We start from the raw sequence: 25,126 nt of genomic DNA on the forward strand, positions 1-25,126 counted from the left end.
GAGCTTGTCCAGCTCCTTGCACTGGTGTGGAGGGGCCCAGCCAGTGCCACGGTGGCTTCTGTGCCCACAGATGGCATTTTACCTGTGTCTGGTGCTGGACATGGGGCAGGGTGCTAGGGTTCAGCTCCTGGCCTTTCTCTTCACCCTCGTGCAGGATCTGACCCTCTGCCAGTGCTCCTGCTGGAGGAAAAAATCCTCCCTTAAGCTGTGCCGGATGAGATCTGAGTGCTGGCAGCTCTGCTCCCAGTATCCAGTGATTAATGGGATTAAATTGGTGCCCCTAGTGAGGTTTTTTTATTTTGCATCTGGTTTTCTCAAGACTTTTTAAGCAGGGGGAGGCCAGGGCCATGTCGCACCAAGATCTGATTAGATAAGGGAGAGCTGCCTGTGAACAAAATTCCTACCGGATAATTATTTATACCTCCGTGTGCGTCACTAATAAACATCTGGATCTGCTCCAAACATCTTCATTTGATTTGTTTTGTAGTCTCTCAACAGGGATGTTTCTCAGCTCCCCACCTCCCTCTTGTCGCGTGGCTTTTGAGGACTTGGCTGAAATGAGGGGTGGGTTTGAGCAGTTGCCCCACTGCTCATGGGACGAGCCTGTCCCACATCCCCAGCCTTGCTTTTCCATTTTCCCTTGGGCATTAGCACTCTTGGGGCTGGTTTAGCAAATTCCCACTCCTGGATTCCTGTGATGGGGTGACTGTCACGTTGCCCTTTCTCAGGAGGAGAAAATTTGTGGTGTTGGTGGTTGCAGAAAAAATATGAGTGGGCAAAACAAGCCAAAAAGCAACCCCAGATGTGTTGCCTTCTATTTTAAACATCCTCGTTTGATTTGGGGGTGAACCAGACTCCTGACCTTTCGGAGCACGTGGGACTGGCAGTCACGCCAAGCTCTCCCAGGCCAGGGCTGACTTCTTGCTCTGTTTGTGTAGAGCCAAGAAATTACTATTAATAACTTTCCCTGAATGAGAGTTGAGTACCTGCTTCCCTGGGGCTCCTTGGAAGGCTCGGGCTCGGGCGGATAACATCAACAGTCATTATGAACGGGACTGAGAGCATCGGGCGCAGCTGGGATGCAGATGGGAAGGGACTGCTGTGGGAGGGGAGAGATGAAGGAAGCCTCTGGCTGGCTGTGAAGCGCCTTGGGCAGGGCTTGCAGGCGCCACGAGCCATTTTTTGTGTGTTCCTCCATCCTTTTTACAGCCCTGGCCCCTCTTTGCACAAATGCGATGCGAAAACCATCCCGAGTCGCCAGAGCCAGCGGCGAATGCCAGCTCCATCCATGTTGGCTGTAATCCGTGTCTCACCTCTGATGGGCTGTCAGGAAAAAATTAAATAAATCAAAAAGTTTCAGTGCTACACCCAGACTTAATCTCTTTAAACTGTATTTCGCTAATCCTTCATTAGGATCTCATTGTGAGCTTGTTATCCCGTTAGGGCTGAGCCGTGCGTGGCGGCGCCCGTGGAGCCGGGTGGAAGGGGCTGTGTGGGCCCTGCCAGGCCATGTGCTCCACCAGGATGTGCCAGCGAGGTGGGCTTAGCTCTGTGGGGATGGGTGTCTGTGTTCCGTCCTCTTGCTGCACTGGGGTGGGTGCTGGGGAACTGCTGGGTGCTGGTGGTACCGGTGTGAACTGTGAAGTTGTTTCTGTTTGCCTTCCCCTCCATTCCTTGGTGTGCTGGAGCTGGGGAGGAGGGTGCCATGTAGAAAGTGATAGTTTTGGTTTGTACTAAGGCTTGGTCAGTCTTTGGAGCATTTCAGGGAGTACCTGCAGCACCGGGGCCGGGCACCAAGGACAGGGTTTTATCTGGGGTTATTATCCAGGGAGCCGGTGGGAGGTGATCCCAAGGGTCTCATGAGGAGCAAACTTGATGTGCCCTGATTGCCTTCCCTGCTGCCACAGAGCTTTAGAAAAGGGCATCAGTTGGACCTGGCATGCTCAGGCAGATTCCTTGCTTTTGTGAGAGGTGCTTTCCTGGTGGGAGGCTGCGCTGGTGCCCCGCTTGGTGCTGTCCCAGGGGGCACAGCCATGCCAGCACTCTGCAGCACCCACCTTGGCACAGGCACCTTCTCAAAAGGACTGGCAATGGCAATGGCAGCACCCAGAGGGCTGGGATAGCTGCAAGCATTGTTTCTGGAAGTTCTTGGAGGAGGAGAGTGGCCCTGCACAAGGCTGTAGCCGGAGGAGTGGGACGTCCACCCTGCTGGATAATGGAGCTGGGCTGAGCCGCGCAGGCTGCGATCGGCGAGAGCAGGAGATGGTCTGCAGAGCCGGTGCAGAAAGCAAAACAAAACCCACACACCCACACATTGCCACATGCGCAGGCACACATGGCAGCGAGCAGGCAGGGAGGGGGTCTGCCGGCAGCCAGAGCCGAGACTCGAGTTAATTTGGTGGAAAATGAAAACCATTGCGGCAAGCGAGAAGAAGATTCCTGGCTTGTCTTCTTCCTTCCTCAAAGAAAACATTAGGTGGGATTTTTGCCTTCCCCAGGTTTTGTTTTGTGCAGAGATGTGGCTCTGAAGAGGAGCCTGGTGGTTAAAAGAGTTGCTGCCTGTTTGTGCTTTCCTGCCCAGCTTCCTCCCTGCCGGAAGGTCTCGTGGGCACATGTGTCACCATGTCCTTGTCCACTTCTGCAGCGGGTCAGGGGAGGGAGGTGGCTCCTGTGACATTGCTCAGTGAGTGACAATGAACTCAGCTCTAAGCCTGCACGTGGCTTTGCCCGAGAGCCTTGGCTGGTGTTTAAATTAATGCACGTTTATTTGCCTCCAGGTCGGGGAGCATCTCTGCAGGTCTTGCTTTTGGGCAGTGCTGGGGCACAAGGGCGCAGTGAGGGGCTTGTGGCATCGCTCACCTTTGGGAGATGGGGCTCTGCAGGGACCCCAGGCAGCTCAGATTCCGGGTGTAGGACTGACAGACTCTGGTTCTTGCTGTGGCCAGGGCGGTGCTGTGCTGACACTCAGCCTGTGCCGAGGCAGTGGGGTCCCCCTGAGGAAGGTTCCCCTCTTCACCAGAGCCCTTTGAAATTGTGAAGTATTTGAGATGAGATTTATGCTGCTTCTCATCTTTCCAGTAAAGGAGGATAGTGGAGTCCAGCAGGATGGGATCCTTGGGATTCACTCTCCTTCCCTGAGTTTTGCAGCCCTTTGGGGTGCTCCCATGGGGGGCTTGGCTGTGGCTGTGCTGCCCTGCTCCCCATGGCTGGGAAGGTAGAGCTTTTCCAAATGCCTCTCTCCCCTTTTCCTGTGCCTATAATTAGCCCTGGCTCACCGCCACCATATACTGTACGATCCTGGAAAGAGGTCATGGCTTTGCTGAAATTCTTGGGAACAGAGCTGCCTTTGCAGCTGGGAAAGCAGCACAATTTCCAAGCAGATAAGAAATAGGGCAAATGCAACTCTGTTCCCTGCTGTAATTTATGGGCTCTGGGGATGGCATCTAACGGCCTCCTTCCTCCTCTGGCTCTCCACGTGCTTGGGAGAGTCTGGGTTGGTGAAGAGGCTCCAAATGGTTCCCAGCTCTCCTGTGCTGTCCAGTGGTGGTGGGTGAGGAGATTCCTGTCTTCTTCTGGACTGCTGGGTCTGGTTCTCCCCTTCTGCTGGATCCTGTGGAGGTCTTGCCCAGGGCTGGAGAAGGAAACAAACCCATTGCTGTGTGTGTGTGGTCCTTTTCATTTCTAAAACTTCTCATTTTTATCAAGTTCCCCAGAACGCAACTTTTTTTTTTTGCAGCAGGAAAAGGATCATCTTGATAACCTTAAATATCTTTTCCAACTGAAATGTTTCTGTAATTCTGTGATTACATGATCTCTGGGCAGGTGAGGAATAGGACTTGGCTTTATCTCCCAAGGAGGGCAAAGCCCACAGAAGCAGAAGGGTCTGCAGGGGCTGGGGAGGGTTTTCCCACCTCCAAACCCTCCCGTGCAAACTGGTGAAAAACTCAAAGTGAAAAGAGTATTTTGAAAAGAGAAAACTCCCCTCTTCAGAAAAGAGAGACAGAAACACAGCAAAATCCCCTGCTCAGAAGTTTCCCAAAGTTTTGCTATTGTTTCTCTGCCCCTGTATAGTCATTCCGAGAAAAAAACAGGATAAATCCACCCAATAGGACAGGATTGGAGAGCAAGGACTTGAGTTTCCATCCCAGCCAGGACTCCACACGTGCTGTATCCCCCTGGCAGCATCGTGCTGCTGAGCCGATCGTCCCTTTCCAAAGGAGAGATTAGCTAAAAAAATCATGAGATTAAAAAGCAAAACACTTTCCATTTGTTGTAATTGGCTTCTGGGCCAGTGAGCTGCTTCCCCTTCCCTTCCCTTCCCTTCCCTTCCCTTCCCTTCCCTTCCCTTCCCTTCCCTTCCCTTCCCTTCCCTTCCCTTCCCTTCCCTTCCCTTCCCTTCCCTTCCCTTCCCTTCCCTTCCCTTCCCTTCCCTTCCCTTCCCTTCCCTTCCCTTCCCTTCCCTTCCCTTCCCTTCCCTTCCCTTCCCGCTTCTGCTGGGTCCCCTTTGACAGCACTACGAGTTTTTCTGGTGATTCCAAGACTTGATAAATCCCCTTTTTTTGGCATTTGTTGTTGCCAATGTGTTCAAACTGGGAGTAACATTTGGTTCTATTAGAGGGAGGTGATGCTGGTACCAGCCATGAAGGTTTTGTTGCCCCACGAAGGACTGAGTTTTTTGGGGAGTGCAGGACAGTCTCATGGATTCATTTGGTTGACTGATTAACCAAATTATGCAGAAATCTTCTTTTTTCTCTGTAGGTGCCTATAAACCCCCTTCTGCTCCCCCCTTGCAATGGTGTACGTGGGGGGTGGTGTAGGAGTTGCTGACGACTGACATCGAATGTGCAAGTGTTTCTCTGCACCTCACTGGGGAGAAATATTTTAATCTTTTTTTGTTATTGTTTTTTAGTTGGTTTTTTTTTAAATAGTGGATCTGGAGTTTGGGGAGTAGGTGCCCTCCCCACAGAGATTTGCCAAGGATGCAGAGGGAACTGGGGTTTGAACTGAGAGATTTGGGTAACTCCAAGGATGATTTTGTCTCTGGCTCAGGGTTTTCCCCAGCTGGGTTTTCAGAGGGAGCTGGATGGCAAAGCCTTGCTCCATCGGGATGTGACACCTACTTTTTGACTTTGCAGCCAGTAAAGAGCCATGCTCAGCCACAGGACTCTGAGTTTGTGTGGGGGGTCAGGGTTTGCACACTGGCTGTGGGATGAACACCCTTTCTCCTTCCCAAGGCTGAGCATCCCTGCCTCTGGCTCAGGCTGTGTCTGGGCCAGGTGATTTTCCAGGCAGGAGAAAATCAGGGGTTTGTCTGGTGCTGCCACTGTCGATGGCTGGCACTGCTGGGCTGGGTGCTGGAGTGGTGCTGGAGACAGCAGCCCTGGCCATAGCTGGCTCCACTCCAGACACACTGCAGGGGCTGTAGCACAACCCAGAATTAAGTGGGAGTCTCCCAGGTACTGGTATTTGACCACAGAGCCCCTCTCCTCCCCACAAGGAGCTCTCTTTTCTTGTTTGTGAGCTGCCCTTACAAACAGGTTTAAAAAAAGCTCTCAGCTTCCAGCAAGGGTGGCAGGGCTGGGCCAGGATCTGTCCCTATTTCCTGGAGTGGGGACACCAGCAAGGGGCCAGTGGAGTTTTGGGTCCCCCTACCTCACATGTGCCCACCTCCTCCTTCTTCCTTTGTGGTGTGTTGGGAGGGATTTTGGGGGATCATCTGACAACCCATGCTGGGAATGCCCTCTGCCAGCCCAGCATGTCACCCAGTTGCAGCTGAGAGGTGTCTTAGGACCTGCTACCATCTGTCAGTGGGGAGATGGATGTGCTGGAAGTTTTGGACACGGGTGATGATGTTTGTTTGGTTTCCATGGGGAGTGACTGGTGGTAGCCTGAGCCGCCTGCCGAGGCTGTGCTAATGAAGAAGGTCCCCATGGTTGGTGGTTCCTGGCTCAGGTGATAGCAGAGCAAGGCCATGAGGGGCCAGGGCTTTGCTCCTATAAGAGATGGTGATTGTCTCCCCCACCTGGCTCTGCACATGCTGCTTGGCCACACCTCACCCGCTGGCCCTGGAGTTTGGACCTGTCTGGCAGAGCCAGAGCTGGTCTTGACAGCAGCCGGGGTGGGGACAGCCAGAGCAGCTGGGTTCCCAGGCTCTGAGAGGGAGAAGTGCTGTATCTGCCTGGGGGAAACTCCCATGGGGTCCTTGGAGACCTGCCCAATGCAAGATCATTCCCAAAGCAGGAGGTGAGAGGAGCTGGCGCCCGCTTGCCAGGGCTCCGTGTGCTTTGCCCATGCTGGGCATTCACAGGCAGCTCCTGGTGCTTTCTGTGAGCCCCTCACATGGATGGATCCACGTCAGTGCTGCAAACATGTGAGCCATGGTGGTGGCCAGGCTGGTGCTGATGTAGGTACAGGTGTGCTGGGATGAGACTGCTCCTTGTGCCTGTCACCCTGCTGCCCTCCAGGGACAGTGGTGGCTTTCTGTGTGTTGAAGAGCCGTGCTCTGTGTTGATTTTCCTCTGGCTCTGATTGTGTAACCCATGGACAGTTGTGTTAGTCAGTGGCCACTGAGTGTCAGGGATGAATTGCTGGTGTTTGTCAGCATGTGTGCAGGTGGGATCTCCTCTCCCCCATGCCTCACGTGGGGTTTGTGTGGATGGGAAACGTGGATGGCTGGATGCAAGGATGGCTGCAGAGCAGTGGCAGAGGATCCATGCCCCTGTGACAGAAGGGAGAGCATGGCCTGGGAGACAGGTGGGAATAAGATCTGTGGGCTCTGGGGAGAGGTTGTTGGGGCATCAGGAAGGCTTGCAGCGAGTCTAGGGGGCAGAACAGTTGATGGTGCCATCTCTGCTTTACCTGTGCCTTGGAAATGCCAGCAGGAGCTAGAGCTGCAGATCTGGAGCAACTGTCATTGCTGCTCTGAAGTCTCCTGCACCCCTGGAGCAGCACTTTCACATAGTGCCCCAGAGAGTGTGGGGGATGTGAGCAGGGTGGAGGCACCCACACCCCTCTAAGATGGGTTTGAGTTGCCCATGCACTGTCCCAGGTTACCATGAAGTCAGATAAAATTAGTTCAGCAAGGTGAGCAGTGGCTGCTCCAGTTGGATGTGGCAGTGGCCCACTGTACCCAAACCTGAACCTGGACCCAGACCTGATACCCAGCACAGAGCTCCTTGCTGCCTTCCTCAAGGAAGTTGCCAGTGCCCTCAGCCCCCAGGGCTGGTGCCAGCAGGTGGCAATGTGGCCTGAGGTACTGTCACTGTCACCGGGCTGAGGGCAAGCACTGGGTGCTTGGGTTATGGGACACTCACATCTTGGTGTCCCTGTGCTCTCATGAGAGCCCCCATGATGTCTTTGGTGCTTCTGGGGTCAGTTTTGGGGTCTTCCTTGTGCTGCTGTGTCAGCAGGTTTCTACAAGGAGGGAGGTGAGTGTCTTGCTCAGGGGGAGGAAATTGGGATTTGGGGGATGCTTAAGTGTCCAGCTCTGTGGTTTGCTTCCCCTCCCTGTGCCTCAGTTTCTCTGCACTGGGAGGTGCAAGTGGTTCTGCTGCTGCTGGGACCACTCCAGTCCTGGTCCTGCTGACCAGCACTTGCCCAGTGCACTGGGATTGCACTGTCCTGCAGCAGTGTCACCCCCTGGACAGCTCCTGGAGTGGGTCCATGCCAGCTGGAGCCTGCCCAGGTGTGGGTACCTGCATGCCCAGGGGTATTTCTGCTCCCACCAGATGTGCCAGGTCCAAGGAGATGGGTGGCCCAGCTGTGCAGAGAGGGCAGAAGCAAGATGGGTGCTGTGAGCCAGAGGAAACTCCTGTCTGCTTCTGGTCTTCTGCTTCCCCTGGTGCCCCCAGCAGCCCTTGGTCACTGGTGTGGTGGTGCATGGCTTTGCTCTGAGCCCTCCTGCACCTCCAGCCGCCCCCACGTCCATACAGCTGGAGGTTTCAGTTCTGCATCTCTGCTGCCCAAGGGGAACTCAGCCAGCGAGAGTGAAACTCGGTGGCTCCAACGGTTGCACTTGTGCCCCCCCTGACACCCCCACATATCCCCTAGGTCCTGGCAGGGCCAGCAGCTGCTGTTGCAACACTTGCAGCGACAGCTGTGCCACTAGGCTGCTCTGAGCTTCCTTGGAGCGTGGCTCAGTGAACATGGAGAGTGGCTTCCAGCTCCCCTCCCAAATCCAGGGGCTGGATTTGGTCCCATGCTGGGACCCTTGTGAGGCAGCACCTCTGCAAGGTGACCTGGTTGAGCAGGACCCCACAATTCCTACCCTGCCTTGATCTGGGGTACCTTCACCCCATCCCTGGGGGTGGTCACACTCAGCATGTTGCCCATTGGCACAGCTGGCTTGTGCCATCATTCTTGGTCATTGCTCACTGCTGCATTGTCATGCTGGGCAGCTGAGCCTCCTGTGCCATTGGAGGTGGATTTCCTCCTCCTGGCTCTCAGCTGTCCCCCTTTCCACAGCCCCTCCTGCTGTGCTGCTGAGCTCTGGCACCACTGGATGGTTGGGAGCTGGGGTTCCTCACTGCCTTCAACTGCCAGCCTGATGCTCCTGCTTGCAGTGAGATCTCTCCCAGTTTGTTCCTTCCCACCTCTTGGTGTCAAGCCAGAGGAAACCCAACTGGAAAAGACTCAACAGGTCTAATTAAACTCTGGGGATATTCCCAGTGGCTTGTGCAAACTGAAGGCTGGGCCATGGCTGAGATGCTTTAGTTTCATGGGCTGGGGAAATTGAGAAAAATGGAGAAAAATAGAGAAAAATGGAAAATATGGGGAAATTATTTTATTTCTTTTTTCTTTTTTTCTTTTTTTTTTTTTTAATTTATTTTGTCTGCACCTTGTTGTTGTTGGGACTCCCTGGATGTCACAGCTCTGGGAAATGGGGTCTGGAGTCTCCCTGGTTTGGGGCGGGAGTCCTTGAGCACCTGGCAGAGGAGTGGCAGGCTGGGTTGGGAGCCTGAAGTGGGGAAATTTGGGTTTGGCATCCAAATGTTGGCAGCCCTGAGCCCGTTGCTAGAGGAAACATGAAAAAAGAGGAAGGAGAGATTGCGGTCACGGCTCTTCCCCTCCGCAATCTGCGCCTCCCTCTTGGCCCCTCCAGCTCCAAAGCTGGTGATTCTGCCCATCCATCTCCATAGATTATTTATTTAGGGGTGTTATATGTATATATGATGTAGGGGTTGTATATATTTGGGGTTTATATACATGGGAATAAATATATATTTGGAGGTTTATCTATACGTATGGGAATAGATATATATTTGGTGGGTTACATATATGGGAATATATGTATTTTGAGAGGGCTATATGTATGGGAATATATATATTTTGGGCAGTTATATCTGTGAGAATATATGTGTGTTTGAGGGTGTAAGCAAAGACCAGGTATGGCACAGGGGCTGAGCAGATATCCAGGGATGTCACCAAAAGCCATTCCTGCACATCCTCCAGGATCTTCATGGACAGGTTGGAGCAGCTCCCTGCTGCCTTTGCATGGCAGGTTGTGCCAACCTAACTGCATCAGTTAAAAATGGGAGTCCCAGGAGGTTCCCCTCATTCTCCTGCCCTCAGGAATTTTGGTTTGTTACTTGGTGAAACCAAAGCTTTGGTTTTCAAATAGGAACAGTGTTAGCACCTGCTCAACATTCCTGCCCCAAAGCTGAACGTAAAGATTGTCTTGTCTTTACCCTTTTCTCTCCCCTTCTTTTTTCACTCAGGGAGTTAATTTGCCTTTGTCACCTCCATCCCTTCCCTGTGTGTTTTTTCCCCCTTAGCTTATAAAATAACAGAACATTTTGAAAATATTGTACTTTTCCCCTCCCCTGAGCAGCATTTCTCTGTTTATAACAAGAAGGCACATGTGTGGTGGGGTGAGAGCTGGGAGCTGCCCCAGGAGCCCTGGGGGCAGCCAGTGGCCTGACCCAGCCCCAGCCCCTCACCAGGGCTGCTCTCTCTCTGCAGGTCAGATGGTTGGTCACCTTTTGAAATGCTCCAGAGCTTCTGGGAGCAGTGCCAGGATCCTCTCTTGGTGGGGCAAAGGACGTGCATGGACAGACAAGGGAGTTGGCAGTGCCAGTGAGTCAGGGCTTTGCTCCTTTGTACCAGCTCAAAATGTTGCAAAATGGGGACTTGGGGATTCACTGGGATTTGCTGGTGCTGGGTGTACCACCAGGTCCAAAGGGCAGCCAGGGTGGGGCATGAAGGGTCAGGGACTCACGGCTGTCACCCCATGTGTGCTGTTCATCCCTGTCTCAGATGACACTGGGCTCCAATGTCAGAACTGCCTGCAGGCTGAACACCCCAAGAGCAGTCCTGCTCCCCCTGGAGTTCCCCATCTTGGCCCAACAAAGGGCAGCTCTGTCAGACTGGGTCAGAAAGGCACTGCTGTTTGTTGTCCTGATCTGGGGACTGTGGCACAGCCAAGGGCTGCATGGGGGCAGGTGGTGGCCAGAAGTTGGTGTCCTGATGGCCTGCTGGGCTGTGGGAGCCAGGGATGTGGCTGCTGTTGTGTGAGAGTCTGTCAGTGGTGACTGTGTGGCTGTACTGGCTGTCCCATGGCACCATGGGCATCCTGGAGCCTGTGGAAATGTTATTCCTGCCTTGTCCAGCAACATCTCCCACTGAGAGGAAGCAACTCTGTGTACAGACATATGAGGTCTTGCCTGGCCACATGTTCCCCATTGCATCCTAGTGGGCAGTAGAGCTGACCCCAAGTCCCCCAAAGCAGAGCCAGCCTGGGTGCAGACCTTGGCCACATCCTCCACTCAGCCTGGCCTGTGGTCCCCTGTGGCTCTGCCACCAGCCCTGCAAGACACTGCAGTGCTGAGAGCAGTGAGATCTGCTCAGGCACTGAGAGGAGGTTCAGGAACCCGTTGAGAGACCCTTTGCATTGAACACCACTTCCCTTGTCCCTGGCTGGGAGCGTGGCACTTGCAAGGTGTGCTTCTTCTGTGGGTGCTCCTGTCCCCAGGTGGTCAGTCATTCTGTAGGACACTCTGTTTTATTCAGAGAAATAAAGGAGTGGTCCTGGGGTGGGCATAATGGATGCAAGAGTGGCAGTAGCTGGAGCCCCTCATCCTTGTCCCCACTGCTCCTCTGTTGTGGAAGACAGACTCATTTGTCTGTCCTGATGAGGGAATCTCTGTGACTGGTCCGTTCACAGAACCCCAGCCCAAGTGCCGTGAGGTTTGAGGCTGGAATGCCACTTGCACCTCTGCTGTTTAGGGGTGTCCCCTCCTCTTGGCTCCTCGGCAGCGAGAGGAAGGTGCAGCCCTGGACAGAGCCACGCGCTCCTCGCTCTTTGTTCAGGCTGAATTTTGTAATGTCAGGAAATGAGCTGGCTGTGGGAGGGGAGGCAGCCGGGGGAGGAAGGCTGGTTTTGTGGTTGGAGCGGAGGATGAGGACGCCGGAAAGCTGCGCACAATTCCTCGCTCTGTTGCAGGTGCTGGGGTGAGGCTGCAGCTTGGGAGCTCGCGGTGCTGGTCTCTGTGCCTCAGTTTCCCTTTTGTTCAGCACTGTTCCTCTCGTGGGAGTGTGCTGTGGTGATGGGCTCTGCACGAGTGCCACATGGCTGTGACCACTGGTAGATGACCAGCACAAGGCTGGCTGAAGCCGCTGGGCTTTGCCCCATGGGTCTCCTCCCATCTCCTAGTGGTGAGTGGGATGAGTTTAGGAGCTGTGTTTCCTTCTGGGCCATGGCAGTTTCTCCTTGGGCCAAGCACATGGGCTGTGTGCATTCCCTGGGAGAGTGTCTGAGCTTTTTCTTGTGGGATGTGCTTGAGAATCTTCCCAGAAAACACAAAGTTCACCTAAACTCTGAGCAACTCTGCCGGCCACGCCGTCTGCCTGGGCCACATCCTTTGTTAGTGTTAACTTTTGGTTTATGATTTGTTTCATTCCTGAGCTCTCTTTAATTTCTTTCCCTCTGGTCTCACTGGGATTTCCACATTGCATAACCCCAGGGCTCCTGGTTCCCTGGATCCCTGCAGGTGCCTGGCCAGGTCTCATGCAGCCTGCATGGCCCTTGCAGTGATGCTGAGGATCAGGGCAGTGCAGGGGGGACTCTGCAGCCCCTGTCCCATCAGCCAGCTCTGCAGGGGATACTGGGCTCCCCTCACTGCTCCCTCCATCTGGCTGTGCTTGGATGGGACACGTGGGGAGCCCTGTCCTTGCCTCTGTCCCCTCGGACTGACAGCTGCTTGCTTTGTCTTTGCAGTTGGATTGAGGAGCGGTGGCTGCAGCTCATCCCTGGCAGGAGCTGAAGATGCAGGAGTTTGCGTAGCAGGTAGGGGGGAAATCCCAAACTCTGGGTTCCTGCTTTCCCTTTGGGTTTGCTTGGCCACGTGCATCTCACCTGCTGAAGGCTGGGAGCAAGCAGAGAGTCCCACAGAGGATGCAGCTCAAGGGTCTTAGGTCCCACAGTGGTGCTGACCAGACCCTGCAGCCCTGCTCCAGTGACAGGAGGAGCAGTGAGATCTGGTGAAACTGGGAACACCCTGCTCCACTGTGCACTCCTCACCTGCTCTGCATGTGGGGGTCCTGGTGTGCAGAGCCTCCAGAGCAGGGCAGGGAGGTGACACCCAACAACGAGTGCCACTGCTGTTCTCCAGTGCCCATCTTCCCCTTCACTTCCCCATCTGGCACAGCTCTGATGGCTCCCAGCCGTAGCCACAGCACTGATTTGGGGCTCTTTGGGTGTTTTGCAACACAGCCCCGTGTATCAGTGCAAAGGAAGGTTTTCCTGCCCTGTTTTGTCCTGGTGCAGACAAGACTTGTTCTTGCTGTTATTTTGTCCCTTGCATTCCTCTGAAATAAGGCACTATGGGGAGAGGGCCTCATGTCCAGGTTTTCTTCCTTTTCAACCTTCTTGGCCTGTTTATTGCTCTTACAGTAAATGTTTGTGTCTCCTGTGTCTGCAGTGAGGTTGTGGTACAGACACCACTGCGGGCTGGTTGATGAGGGCTCTATGGTTTCATGTAATGCATCTTCTGTACCTGAGAGTGAAATCAATAAAAGGAAAGGTTTTTAAAAATAATATACCCCCAGCTCCTGAACGGAGGGGGCTCTGTCACGACTGCTTAGTGAGCAGTTTTGTGGGGTTGTGATGGCTTTTAGTGCTGGAGAGGGGACAGGTAATTTATTTGGAGACCTGGTGGTGGGAGATGGGGGCAGCATCACTGCGTCCTCTGCAAGGTCAACACCAAGGACTTCATCTGCTGATAGAAACCAAGAGAGCTCCCCAGGCTGGGTCAGGGGGAGTGCAGCAGAAGGGCCCTGCTGTGTCTCAGTGGTGCTTGGTGTGTGCTCTCTGGGCCATGCTGAGCCAGAGGACAGGAGGGTTGGAGGGCTCAGCTGGGTCTGTCCCGCTGTGGCTGAGCTGAGTGCTCCAGGAACATTCTGGGGACTGGTGTGGGACCAGCTCTGATCCGCTGGCTCTGGGCACAAATGAATACTCACTGAATGGCACGTGTTGAATGTGGTGAATGATTGCTTGGAGTGTTGGGGTGATGGGTCTGTCTGCTGTGGCGTGTGTGTGGAGGGCAGGACCCTCCTTGGCTCCCGAACACTGCAGTCCTGATGGACCGTGCACATTCCATCTCCCAGCCCGGATGCTGGTGGGTGTTGGCAGGATCTCTTGGTAACTTCATTCTCCCCCACATCCCTGCTTGCTGCTGGAGACAGGAGCCCCGCCAGCTCTGTCCTGACCAGTGACAACAGCTCCTTGTTTTCTAGTTTCGCACAAATTCTCGGGTTTTGAGTTGGCAGTGTCCTCCCGCAAAGCCCTTGTACTGCCACTGCTGCCAGTACAGAGTTTTGAGCGGGGAGGAGCAGTTCAGTGATTTCTGCAACTGCAGAACTGCTCACTCCAAGGAGCAGCTCAGCAAGTGGTGCGCTCAGGGAGGAGGATTTTGAAAAGCATCTCTGGGGACTGCTTTAAGACTTGTCCCCTTCGCTCTGCGAGTGACAGGAGCTGAGCAATTAGAGGAGCAGTATCGACCCAGCCTCAGCAGCGTGTGACGGCCGGCACCGGGCGATTTAATCCCAGCGAAGCCACGTCCTCGCGTCCTGGACGTGCAGCATCGCTGCCTGCGATCAATAGGCATTTTGTCTGAGGCCAGCCCCGTTTGAGGTGAACCAGGCAAACCTTCTTCTGTGACAGAAGACTCTTCTAGGGCCTGTGACCTTAATTGAATCGACTCTTTCATGTCCTGGAGACATCGCATCTCTCGTTGCAGCCATGCTCGGTAAATCACGTGTCCGTCGCTGCATGCACCTGCTTCTCTCCCAGTGAGATTTTGCAGCCTGAGGCTCATTTCCAGCTGCTTGGGAAGAGCCCTTGGGTCACCAGGTCTGTTCCTCTCCTGTCTGAGGCCTTGCCTGTGTTCTCTTGAAGGTTCATTGGCAACTGGAATTTGCAACTTCCAGGCTCCTACTGTGTTCGTGTGCCACCTCACCTGGCACCTGGCTCTTTGCATCTGGCGAGATCCTTCTGATCTTGTTATAAAATCTAGCCAGTGGCTGCACTGAAACCAAATCCCCACTCTTGACCCTTTTGGATATGGAATACTGAATTTGGTAGAGCAGTGGGTTCGTGCTGTGTTTGCCGCAGCTGAAACGTGGCTGAGCTGCTGGAGGTCACCTTTCCAGTCCCCGTGGAGCCGGGTGGCCTTCTCTGGTCATGGCTCTGCCCTGCACTTTGGGTTCTGAGCTCATCCTCTATTTTACCGCTGGCGGGGAAAAAAAACTGTCTTCAAAGCCCTTTTCCCTTGGGGAAAAGCCAGCGTGGTCAGAAACGTCCGCGCAGAAATGTCATCTGATCCAGCAGCTGGCTCACGCCTCCCGGGGGTCCTGCGGCGTCCACTCCCCGTGTCCCAGTGCTGCCGCGGCCTCGGGCTGCCGGAGGAACCTTTCGGCGAGCCCTGGCCGCTCCCTTCCCCCCTGCACCCCCTACATCTGCCTCTGCCCTTCAGCAGCGCTCGGGGCCGGGGGCTCGGGGCCGGCCGGGGGCCGGGCAGCGCTGCTCGGGGATGGCTCCGGCCGGCGCTTCCTCCCGGCCGCCAGCGCGCAGCAGCCGTGGAGAAGGACGCAGCCACCCTGTCTCCTGTAAGTACCTCTCACTCTTTCCACTGGAGAGTTAAAATTAGCAACTTCTTTTTTTAAAGCAAGGCGTCGCTTTAAACCTCGCCAGCCCAACTGAGTTTCCTTTTATTTCCCCCGTCCCCGGGCTCTTTTTCTCTTGATTTTTTTTTTTTTTTTAATTTTGTTGTTATTGTTCAACGTGTGCATGCACTTTTCTCCCTTTTTGTTTCTTTATTTATTTTTTTATTGTCCCCCCTCCCCTTTTTTTTTTTTTCGTTCCTTCCTATTTTAAACGGGTGACGCTGCAGTGTCGGTGCGGAGTTTGGAGCCAAATAAACAGCCCGGCGCTCCCCCACTCCGATCGCCTTACAGAGCCCGGGGCCGGAGCCCAGCTCCCAATTTAGCCCCTTATCTATTGCCAGACTCCGCGGCCGGCGCTGCTCTGCCAGGGGGGGTTGCCCCGGACCCCTTAGTTGCTCCTGACACAGATCCTCGCTGTGAGTTTGCCGCTTGTTGTTTTTTCCCTCTCCTTTGTGTTCGTGGTAAAGCACAGAAGTGCCCGTAAATCAGGACCCGTTCCTTAGTTTTTTTTCCAGGATTGGGTGGGCAGGGAGGGAGAGGGGAGTGAAGTGAGGCTCCCATGTTGGACAGAAGGGGAAACTGAGGCACAGAGAGGGTCATGGTTCCATTATGGGGAGTGGGTGAGCTGGGATTTCCTCTTTTTAGACTCAAAACAAACATAGAGCAGGAAGGAAAAGGCAGGAGGCACGGGCTCGGATTCAGGATCAGTGCCTGTCCTGGGGGATAAATCCCTTTGGGAAGCTTGTGCCCACAGTGCCCTGTGGCAGGGACAGTCCCTGGGCCCGACGTGCGGGTGGAGGGTGCCACCAGCAGCACGGTGTCACCAGGAGCACGGTGTCACTGCCAGCGCGGTGCCACCAGCAGCACAGTGCCACCAGCAGCACGGTGTCACCGGCAGCATGGTGTCACCAGGAGCACGGTGTCACCGGCAGCACGGTGTCACCAGCAGCACGGTGTCACCACCAGCACGGTGTCACCGCCAGCACGGTGTCACCAGCAGCACGGTGTCACCAGCAGCACGGTGCCACCAGCACGGTGTCACCAGCACGGTGTCACCATCAGCACGGTGCCACCAGCAGCACGGTGTCACCACCAGTATGGTGCCACCAGCACGGTGTCACCAGCACGGTGTCACCAGCAGCACGGTGTCACCGCCGGCTCTGCCGCGGCCAGAGCTTGGCTGCGCCAGGACAGGATGGGGCCAGCAGCTGGAAGTGGACGTCCCAGCCCGGATCTGCGAAAGCAAACAGGAAGGCGAATGGGGAGCAGCCGCTGTGTTTACTCAGAGGTTATTTATTGTGGTTCCTCAGAGGTTGGTACTGGGGACTTTTAACACCTTCCTGCTTGGTGCTGGATCCTTTTGGCCAGGGCTGGATGCCCTGCAGGAGCTTGCGGCCGCAGTGGAGCTGAGCCAGGTACCAGGCACTGGGTGTCAGGTGAAGTCACACTGGGGCTCTCTGTCCAGTTCCTTCTCCTCCCTGCACTGTTTCCTAAATGTTTGTTTTGCTCTATAGCCCAGCCTGGCCGGGGTGGATGTGGTGGAGGGTGCATGTGGTGGGGTTGAGACCAGTCCTGAGCTTGGCTCATCCTAGAAAAATCATTTTCCATTTGATTTTTTTCAGGGTTTTTATGCTGTTGCTGCTTTGGGGTAACAATTAATAATGCTGATAATCTTTGTCTGTGAAAATGGAGGTGCAGAGCCCATAGGAAGGGGATCTTTCAGAAGTGCTTTTAGTTTTTCTCTCCCAAGAGGGAGGGAGAAAGAAGTGTTTCTCTTCCCAGGATGTGCTGCCCTAGTTCTGATGCTCATGGTTCAGGCTGGATGATAAACTTTGGGTTAAACCCAGCCCCTTACCCATTGATGGGCTTGGGTGAGGTGGGTTCCCCTCTCTTGGAGGGACTTGTCACAAGGTGGTCTCGTTTGTTTTGGGTACCACTACAGGGTCCCAAGATTCTGCTTTTGGAACTGAGTGGCTGCCCTCAGTTCTGCAGAACCCTTTTCTCCTGCTCCTCATTTAGGCAAACAACCCATTTGGACAACTCTTTATTGATACATTTTTACATCCCCACTCTTCAGCAAAAATTGTGACTGAAATATTTTCATTTCTTTCTACAAAGTCATGCCTCACTTTTTCTCATCCCACCTTTGCATGGGAAGTATTGACAAAAAACGGTGGTATTTGATTTTCTTCCCCAATATTTTTCCTTTTCCAAGAGGAATTGTGGCTGGTGTTTATCCATGACATTCCTGTACTGACAATGGCTCTTACCTGCCCTCAGGGTCCATCTCCTCTGTGCTTCAGGAGCATCCCAGTGGCTTTTCTGTGATCCCTCTGGTACTGTGGCTGGGAACCATGACAAACCCTTAGCCTCAGCTATGGCCATGTGTCAGTGATGCTCTGTGTAGGATTTTAGAGTGTGCCAGACCCAGGATGGAACAGTGCTTCTGGAAAGTGCCAAATGTTGGCATTTCCCACAGTGCCTGAGCATCCCCATTGCTCTCCTGAGCGTCATCTCCATGCTTTGCTGGGATGTCCTGGAGGGGCATGTGGGCAATGTTTGCATCCTGAGGGCTGGCCAAAATCATCACCCTTCTGGCTGTGGCTTTTGGTGCAGCCACAGAAGGTCTCAGCTGGTTGGGGACCTTGCCCCACCGCCTAAATCCCCCTTGCTGAAACACAGAGTTTGACTTTAAAAAATCCCCTTGTGAGACAGAATGCTGTTCCTGGAGGATGTGTGCTGGGATGGGCTCTGGATGAATCTGTCTCAGTGGGAACCATCATCCAGGTCTGTATGTGGCTGCCATGGGGGCAGCAGTCATCATGGCCTCACTGTGGTGGCCCAGCCAGCGCTGAGGAGCAGGACAGGATTTGTGTGCCTGCGACAAGAATGTGCGTCCTGTGAGTGAGCAGCAACAGCTGAGAACCAGCTGTCCTGGTGGATTTGAGCTGCCTGATGAGCTGGGGCTGGATTCTTACCCCTCTGGCTCATTGGCATGTGGCTCAGGATGCATGTGGGTGCAAGCTGTGGCTGAGTGGGGAGCATAGTCAGGTCCTGATGGCAAAGCCTTTGTGGCACAGGGGGCATCCTCTGCTCCCAGCAGCCTTGAGTCAGGCTGGGGAGAGCCTTGAACTGGTTTGTGTCTCTCTCCCCAGCCTGGCTTTGGCTGCAGCAGCTCTGGGTGCTCCAGTGGTGCCCTGCTTGGCCTCTGGGTAGTGCAGTTCTTTATTTATGTGCTGGGCTGGAGACACTGTGTTTTCAAGGCAGTGCAAGGGAAGAGGAAGTTAAACCTGTCTTTGCCATGTGGCATGTTGTCCTGGTTCCTCCTGTTTGCTTAGAGTGAGTTGGGTTGGGGTTCAGTGGAGCCAGACCATGGTCTGAGCCTCCTGGTGGGCTTTGGTGGTGCCTCCTCAGCTGTAGATCTTAGGGCCAAGGGACAGGTTCTCATGCCCAGGGTGCTTTTGGTGCTTTGACAGTCCCAAATAACAAATGCTAGGTTTGGGCCTTTATTTCTTTTATTAAAATACAATGTCTGGTAGCAAGCTTCCAGCTCTGAGCATGAGGCTATGAACCAAAATGGGTTTTGGGGAGTATGTAGAGATGGGAGGGCATGTCCACTTCTGAGAAAGGCAGATGGCCAGTATGACAATTTCTGTGGCTTTGTTTCCGGGCTGGAAGTGCCACAGGCAGGTTGGAGCTGTGATGGTGGAGTCTGAGCACGGGGATGGAGGCCAGAGTTTGGTCCTGCCTGGTCCTGTTGGTGTTGGCCAGATTTTTTCCATCCATTTCTCCTAGGGACTCTTCTAGTGAGCTCTGCTATGGCATCATCCACACAGTAATTAACACTGCCATATCAGTGACAAATTAAGATCTTTTGCTTCTTATCCTTCGAGCAGCCAAGTGGAGCTGGTGACCACCATCACCTTCCCAGCAAAACTGACTTCAGCAGCTCCTTTGCACCCCAGATGAGAGCTGGACACTGCAGCCTCTGGGGAGCCTGGTGCTTGTTTCCCAATGATGATTGGTGTGGCATGGGACAGTGCAGGAGCAACATCTGCTTCTGCATTGCCTGCTTTGGACCCGACGGAAGTGATGGTTGCCTTGGGCATGGATGCAGTCAGCAGTTGGTGGATGCAAATCAAATCAGCAGCCCCGTGACTTTGGGCACCATGGCTGTTACTCACCAATGCAAAACCAACAAAGAAGTTATTGTGGGAGGCTGGTTTGAAAGATCTTGGTGGCCTTTGGGAAAGGGCTGAGCCTTTGGGAATGGCGCTGCTGAGGTTGTGCACTGGGAGGGAGGATTGTGCTCGAGGGCTGAGTTCTGGGGGTCACTGGGGACCTCTGAGCAGCCCTGGCTCCCAGGATGAGCCAGCACTGAGCTTTGGGTGCTGGAGGGTCTGAAAAGCTGCTCTGGGGTGTCTTCTTCCTGGGTGGGGATGGGACACAGTCATGGGACATGTGTCTGGGCTGGGGATGGAGATAAGCTGGAGATGAGGCTGGGAGAGCAGGGGCTGTTCAGCCTGAAGAGGAGAAGGCTCCAGGGCGACCTTAGAACCCCTTCAAGAGAGCTGGAGAGAGGCTTTGGACCTGGATGGGGAGGGACAAGAGCCTGCAATGACAGAACAGGAGGGAATGGCTTCCCACTGCCAGCAGGCAAGTTTAGATGGGATATTGAGAGTGTTCAAATTCTTGCCTGTGAGGTTGGGGAGGCCCTGGCACAGGCTGCCCAGAGAAGCTGTGGCTGCCCCATTCCTGGAAGTGTTCAAGACCAGGTTGGGTGGGGATTGGAGCAACTTGGGATAGAGGTTGGAATGAGTTTTAAGTTTCCTTCCAACCCAAACCATTCTAGGATTTCATGATTTGTGCCACAGTGCCCTTGGGCAAAGGATAGTAGACCTTTACATGTCTAATAAATAAACATGTCCCAGGCTGGACATATCCCCAATCCCCATCCCGCTGACACAGGAGGGAAGAGCAGAGTTTCCCCTGGGACAGTTTCACTCTCAACCATGTTCTGTGGGGCTGCTGTGGATTTCCATTGCTCTCATGCATAGCCTGGAGCAGCAGTTGGGTCTCATGGAATTTCCCCTGGGTAAAACCCACCAGGAGGAGAGAGTTGTCCCCTCTGCTGCTGGAGGAAATCCCGTCCCCTTTCTGGAGAGCCCCTAAATTCCCAGCAGGGAGGGCTTTGCCCTGATGCTGCTGAGCTGCCCCTGGGAGCCCCATTGGGTCCCAGTGCTGAGATCCTGCCCCTGAGCTGGAGCCAAAGGCAGGAATTGTCCCCCTTTGGGACACACAAGTCATCAATGTCCTTGGTGAGCACAGTGGTGACACTGACCCACAATAAGGGCACTGGCAGTGGGGTCCTGGCTGGGCTGCACTGGGGGATGGGTGCGCCCTCAGGATGCAGGTGCCAGGGAGAGTGGAGCTAATGTTGGGGTGCTGCTGTACAATTCACTGAGAGAGAAAAGCCCTCCAAGGGAACATTGCTGCCGTTGGGCTCTGAGGCTTTTCCTGGGCTCAGATCCCCCCGCCCCAGAGCAGCAGCAGCTCTGTGGGGAGCAGAACTGGATGGCCCCAAAAACTGTAGCCCTATCCTCCCGCTCCATGCCTCCCCTTTCCTTCCTGTGGCCTCAGCACCAGTGCAAGTCCCCAGTGTGGGGCTGGTTTGGGGTGGAGAACTGCTCCTGCTCCCCAGCAGTGCGGGGTTAGCTCTGACAGACTCCTGATTTGCCGAGTGCAGGATCCGACCCCGAATTCAGCTCCCTCTCCTTCTCGCTCTTCTTTTTAATGAGTCAACCTCTCATCTGTCATATTAAACCTCCTCATTACCAGGTATCTAAATTTTGCTCTGACAATAGTGACAGGGGAAGCTGCGATCTCATTGCCATGGCGCGGGGCTCCGGGGAGCTGGCAGGTGGTTATTTCATGCCCTGCAGGGAGCCGTGGGGGTGGGCAATGGAGCTGGATAATGGGCTCTTGCTTCCCATCATTTAGAAAACCCTACTTAGTGCAGAGGGAAAAATTACCCCCAGTCTCTGACTCTGGAGCTGATGATAGATGGAGAACATGGGGGAAGGGGAACAGCTTTGGGGGTCTGGCTGCTCCTCCCTGGGCATGGAGGGTGGATTGGGATGAGAGTGGTTGGGTATGGAGGGGGTAAGTGGGGATGGAGGGTGGGTGGGGTGAAAGGTGGAAGGAAATGAGGGTGGCTGGGAGTGAGGATAGATGGGATGGAGGATGGACAGGGATGGAGGTGGCACACGGCTGCCCTGTGCAAGCAGTTGGTACCAGCTGGGGAAGGGGATGCTGTGCTCATACTGGGGAGCCCCCAGGGTATGCAGGGTTCCCAACCTGGATGTGCACATCTGGGGAAGCTGCTGAGCCACCTGGAGACCATAGTCAGGCTCAGGGTAGCAGATGACCCCTGCTGTGAGGATGCCACCACCAAGGTCACTGCTCAAGGTCATGAGGCTTTTCTGGCAGCTGCATCAGGCTTTGGTTGCTGTTCTCAGGGTGCTCTGAAGGTCACTTTAGCAGGGGACCCTCCAGTTTAACACCAAGCCCTGCAGTGACTTGTCCCTGCCTGTCCCTCCCTGTAGCATCTCCAGGAGACAGGAGCAGCTGCCTCTCTGGGAAGCCATGTGGTGTGAGGGGCTGCAAGTCCCTGCTTGTCCTGGTCCTGCAGGCTTTTCCTTCCTGAAATGGTGTCCATACCTTGGGTGAGGGTTCCCTGGTTGAGTTTTGGACAGCACCAAGCAGTGCCATGGGTTTGCCAGTGCCTTTGCCTGGAGCTCCTGCCCAGCCTCCTTTCCCTGTGTCCCCTCCAGCCTCTGCTGTCTTTGGCCATGCTGGCTGTGCAGAGAAGGTCACTGGCTGTACCTGCTGTCACCCCACCTCTGCAGAACACATCCCCAGTCTGGGATGTCCGTGCTCCTGTGGTGCTGCATGTGATGGCATCCCTGGCTACGTGTGGTGTGGGATGAAACTGTGATTTGGGATGCAAGGAACCAGGGTTCCTGGTTTGGTGCTGACTCCAGTTCTTGTGCTGGTGTTGGGACTGCCATCCTTTCTTGAGGGTGTCCTGACTCCACACAAATTGGCACACAAGTTGCAAGGGGAGAGAAGATCAACCCCAGTTTAATAATTCCCCTAAATCCTTTCTTTCACCCCCCCTTGCACAGCAAACACCAGTTCTCCAGCGCTGTGTCAGGGCTGTGCTTTTCCTCAGCCTCTGCCGCGCTTGGCACGGAGCGAGGTTTTGTTACAGCTCAGCAGAGCTGGTTGCAGGGTTGGCATCTGCTTTTCTTCAGAGAGTGCCTGAATCTGGGTCAGGAATATATGTGTCTCATTCAAATTCCTTGGGGGCCTGACTGAATCCAGCCTCACTCCAGCTCCCCTGAGCTCCCAAGGTTTTCACCTGCAGCTGGCGGGACTGATTCCCTCCTGCAGGCAGGAGGAGCTGGTTTGGCTGCCTATCCCAGGGAAATTGGGGCCCTGAGGTGGGTGTCAGGTGTGCAGCAGGCATGGCAGCTCATCACTGGGTTGGCACCTGCCTGGCAGGAGGGATTTGGCCCCAGGCAGGGTCAAGCAGCTGCGTTTCTCAGCAGGTTTGCTGTGGAGCCATGTTTCGGCCGCCTTCCTCTCCCCTCCCCCTGCCTGCATCTGGAGGTTCGACACAGGAACCCAGATAGCATCATCCTGAAACCAGAATAGAAGCTTTGGAGGAGACCTGAGCATGTTTGTGTGGTTTTTATCTCGGTTTGGAGATAAAGAGGTGCTAAACAATGCTAAGCTGGAGAGTTGGAGTCTCTCATAGTGCGTGCAGTGGGGCTGGGGACTTGCTGGCACCTGCCCTTGCTGCCTGCTGTCCTGCCAAGGATGTGCCCATGTGGGTGCTGCATCCCTCCTGGGTGCCACATTCCCCTGCCAGCACTGCCCCCCATCCCTCAGCAAAGCAGGGGTGATGACCAGCACCATGCCAGTGGCTTTGCCAGAGAGGAAGAACAACACTAACATGAATGCTGGCACTGTGTTTTAGGGAAGGGGGCTTTGCAAAAGAGAAGGAAGTTAGTCCTGCTGATCCAGAAACCACACAGAAGGAAACTAAAAGTCCTTGGTGTCAGCATGGAGGATATGTTAAAAAAACAACAATTAACTCACAAAAGGCAGCAAGAAAGGAAACAGGAAGGCAAGAACTGCAGTTAAACAGGCGGGTTCAAGAGGTGACTTGGGCTAAATCCATGTCCTTAAGGGATGGGATCCAGCGCTGGTCATGGGCGGGGAAGCGACTTGGTGTTTGTCAGTGCAGACTTGGTATCCTGGAGGTGAGGCTCAGAGACCTTGGCTGCAGTTGCTGTCTATTTGCAATTGCTTTTGTAGCTCTTTGCAGCAGGTGGAGGGTCACAGCTGTGCTGGGGGCTGCTGGGGCAGTACAGCCACGTCGCCTCTCAGCAGCTGCTGCTCGTGGTAAAAGCTGCAGGTTTGTGGCAGGAGCGATGCAGCAGAGCGAGGGACTGCTCTTGCCACCTCCAAAGCATCACTGCTACCTTGAGAGCATCATTGCTTCCTCCCTCCCTCCCTCCCCTGGCCTGTTCCCCCCACCCAGCACGGGCAGTGAAGGGCTCAGCAGAGGCTCGGTGTGGTGGGTGGAATCCACTTCCCCTTGCAGGCTGAGCTCAGGGGCTGCTCTTCAGCACAGCAGCATTTCCTCACCTGGCTCTGCTGTCGTGAGTGGACTGACCAGATGAGTTGCTGGTGGACAAGAAGGTGGACTTGACCCAGCTGTCATTGCTGGAAAGCCAGTGCTGTGCCCAGCTGATCCCATGGCAAGAGCAGCATGTGAGGGGCTGGGATTGTGCCCCTCTGCCCCACTCTGGTGAGATGCCCCTGTGGTGCTGCCTCCACCTCTGGGGTTCCCAGAGCAGGAAGAATACACATCTCCCCGGGCAGAGTCCAGAGGAGACCATGGAGATGCTCTGAGGACTGGATCCCCTCTGTTCTGGAGACAGGCTGGGAGAGCTGGAGCTGTTCTGCCTGTAGAGGAGTCTGGGGAGACCTTAGGGCTCCTTCAGTGCCTAAAGAGGCTCCAAGAGAGCTGGAGAGGCACTTTGGACAAGGGCCTGGAGTGACAGCACAAGGCTTCCCCCTGCCAGAGGGCAGGGTTAGATGGGAAACTGGGAATAAATTTTTCCCTGTGAGTGGGTGACAGAGAGGTGGGATGGGATGAGCTTTAAGAACCCATCCAATCCAATTCTATGGTTCTGTAACAGCCTGCCCCTTGTACCCCACATGCCCACTGCTTGTGTGCTGAAGCTCCCTTGCATTGACCTTTTTCCCACAGAGAAGCTGCAAGACTGGGACATGTTATTGCTGTCATTTCTGGGTGTGGATAAACCTTACACCCCCCCAAAATGTGGTGGGGCTTTGGTCAGTGAATTCAGTCGTGTCAGGTGCCCTGTTCCTTGGGGGTGGATAGTGGCGGGGAGGACCCTCCCTTTACTCTCAGCCCTTGACTTGATGGAGCCTGTTAAGGAAAAATGCTTCTGGGGAGCATTCTGCAAATCTTGGGTAAATGATGGGTTGGTCCCACAGCAAGAGCATTGAGTGCCTGGGGGATGCGGTTGCTGGCTTGGGCTGTGATCTGCCATACCTGTCACCTGCATTTCTCCCTTCAAACCAGGACTTTCTATGCCTCCATAAGATGAGCTGCATCTTTGCAGGGCAGCATTTTTCTTCTTTTCCCAGCCTCCAAATGTCCTTTGAAACTCCTTTTGCAGATTTCCTTACAGCCAAGGATGTCCTCATTGCACTGAACCTGTTTTGGGGATGGAGATCAGGAAAACATCCCTTGAACTGGTGCCATATTGAACCCATCCCAATTTTGCAGTCACTCATGTCGCTGGCTCTGCTGTGTGTTCCTGCACAGGCACGAGTGGATTGGGGAAGCACGGTGCCACATGCT

At 54.5% G+C, this 25,126-nt stretch overlaps 1 protein-coding gene across 6 annotated transcripts in view; it reads left to right on the forward strand.

Annotated features, from left to right (window-relative positions):
- The window catches only part of MEF2D (myocyte enhancer factor 2D), a 72,394-nt gene that overhangs the window by 12,133 nt on the left and 35,135 nt on the right, over positions 1-25,126 (forward strand). For 4 of the 6 annotated variants that reach the window (XM_033082830.1, XM_033082835.2, XM_033082829.1 and 1 more), the window contains exon 2: positions 12,215-12,283. The gene's annotated coding sequence lies outside the window, so the exon portion shown is untranslated. Of the gene's footprint in view, positions 1-12,214; positions 12,284-15,083; positions 15,103-16,554; positions 16,575-25,126 lie in introns of those variants that run through there. The other 2 variants (XM_033082833.1, XM_033082834.1) reach the window with 2 other exon arrangements.

This window comes from Catharus ustulatus, chromosome 30, assembly GCF_009819885.2.
Source record: "Catharus ustulatus isolate bCatUst1 chromosome 30, bCatUst1.pri.v2, whole genome shotgun sequence".
NCBI lineage: Eukaryota > Metazoa > Chordata > Aves > Passeriformes > Turdidae > Catharus > Catharus ustulatus.